The sequence below is a fragment of the Lepidochelys kempii genome, chromosome 6 (genome assembly GCF_965140265.1).
Source record: "Lepidochelys kempii isolate rLepKem1 chromosome 6, rLepKem1.hap2, whole genome shotgun sequence".
In the NCBI taxonomy this organism is placed as follows: Eukaryota; Metazoa; Chordata; order Testudines; family Cheloniidae; genus Lepidochelys; species Lepidochelys kempii.
The window spans coordinates 6,259,713-6,262,120 of NC_133261.1; the positions used below are offsets into that span (position 1 = coordinate 6,259,713).

At 43.8% G+C, this 2,408-nt stretch overlaps 1 pseudogene; it reads right to left on the reverse strand.

Annotated features, from left to right (window-relative positions):
• Window positions 1-999: 999 nt before the first annotated feature.
• On the reverse strand, window positions 1,000-1,998 carry LOC140912805 (olfactory receptor-like protein COR4; annotated as a pseudogene).
• Window positions 1,999-2,408: the final 410 nt, after the last annotated feature.

Here is a 2,408-nt window from a genome sequence, read left to right on the forward strand (position 1 = left end):
CTTGTGGCACCTTAGAGACACAAGTCCTCCTTTTCTTTTTGCGAATACAGACTAACACGGCTGCTACTCTGAAACCTATCCTTGAAAATGTGTCTGTAAAAGTTGTGAGTTTAGGAGTCGCATTTAAAGATCAGGTAGTTTAGGTGACCAAAGAGTGTGCGTGTGTGTGGGGTGGGGGTGGTGTGAGTACTGACAAAATATTATATCTGAGTGAGCATTCATGACATTCTCCCTTTCAACAGACACAGTTTTCAATATAATTACATGCACACAAGTGTCTCCAGGAAAACAGATGAATTGGGCTGTGGATCTGATTGAAGCAAAATCACAAAATTTATTTGAACAAATATCTGTCAATATTTTTGGAGTATCAAACCAGTTCTGGTTATTGCTCATGAATCCATTGTTGCAGTGTGAACTTTCCCTTTTATTCAATAATTCTAAACAGTATTCAAATCGCACTCTTACATTTTACACTGAAAAATCAATTTCAAAGTATTTTACTATCGGTACAGGGGAGCCAAACCATCATTTAATAACTGACATGGCCTTTTTATGCACATAAGGTGTCTACTCAGAAAACCATCTCTGTCTGAGGCAGCACTTAAATACAAGTTCAACTTTAAACATATGGTTAGGTCCCATTGAAGTCAAAGGGAGACATACTTAAACATGTGCTTATGGACTTTCTGAATCAGAGCACATGGCCTAGTTTACACTAAGGGAACAGGTCAATCTAAGCTACATAATTTGAGTTTTGTTAGTAGTGTAACTCATATAGATGTAGCTTAGATCTACTTACTGCGGGGTCCACACTTTGCTGAGTCTACAGAAGAAACTCTCCCTTTCACTCCCCTTACTCATCTCATTCTGGTGGAGTACCAGAGTCAATGAGAAAGCAATCGGGGTCGATCCAGTGAGTCTTCACTAGACCTGCTAAATTGTCCCCCAGTGGATCGATGGTCACAGCATTGATCCACCCCATAGTGGAGAAAAGCCCTATGTGTGCAGAGCAGCCGTTAAAGGATTTGGTTTTCCTATTAACACACCCTTTGGGGGAAAATGGGCCCTCAATTTTGTCTTTATTGCTCTCCTCAGGGCATCCATCGCATCCTTGTTCCTCAAGCTGTAGACGAGGGGATTCAGCATGGGGATCAGCACTGCGTAGAACACGGAGGCCATTTTGTCTGTGTCCAGCACGTAGCTGGTGCTGGGTCGGAAGAACATGAAGAGAATTGTCCCATGGAACATGGAGACGGCCGTCAGGTGGGAGGTGCAGGTGGAGAAGGCTTTGCACCTGCCGTTGATGGAGAGGATCTGCAGAACAGTTGCAATACGTATGATGTATGAGATGAGGATGGTCCCAATGCTGATCACCTCTATCAGACTGCCAAAGAGCAAAACAAGTAGCTCGTTGACATAGGTGCCAGAAGTGGAGAGCTTTAGAAGTGGGTTGATATCACAGAAAAAATTATTCAGGATATTGGAGTGGCAGTAGGATAATCTTAGCAAACCGCTCGCGTGTATCACAGAGGTCAGGAAGGCCCATAGATATGAACCAGCTGCCAGCCATAGGCAGTGCTTTGGTGACATGATGACTGTGTACAGCAGCGGGTTACAGATGGCTACATAACGGTCGTACGCCATTACTGCCAGCAGAAGGCACTCAGAGATGACAAACAATATGAAGCTAAAACATTGGATGATGCAAGCTGTGTAGGAAATAGCTTTCCTCTTGGCTAAGAAGCTCATTAGCATCTTGGGAGCAATGACTGTGGATTAACAGGCATCCATGAGGGACAAATTCTTGAGGAAGAAGTACATGGGGGTGTGAAGTCGGGGGTTGATCCTGATTAAAACCATCATCTCCAGATTTCACACCAGGGTGATACCATAGATCACTAGGAACATCGCGAAGAGCGGGACCTGCAGCTCTGGATGGTCTGTCAGTCCTGTGAGAATGAACTCGGTCACTGCCGAACAATTTCCTCCAGCCATCCATTCAGCCTTGGGTGCTCGCTGCGGGATCAACCATAAAGGAAGGCATTAGTTCTTATGCGAATGGTGTATGCTAATATAAAGAACTGTGGTCATATGCAGAGAGACCCTTTGAGTCATTTAATGGAACCTGTAACAACTGATGGGAAAACCCAGAACTCCTTCACTTCTTCTGAGGGAAAAAAAATCCTTTATCTCTACGAAAGTGCATTACCCTGCCATTTAGTCTGATTTACACATTTTGACCCTGATTCAGCTCATATTTTAATTTCACTGATCAGTGTAGGCTTAGAAACCGTGGATCTCCATTATACCTGGGAACAATAACATGGGTAGGAGGAAGACACAGTTTGCATCACACTGTCTGGTTATTGGGTGACAGTTTCCAGCACCTAAATTTGCCTTCGTGT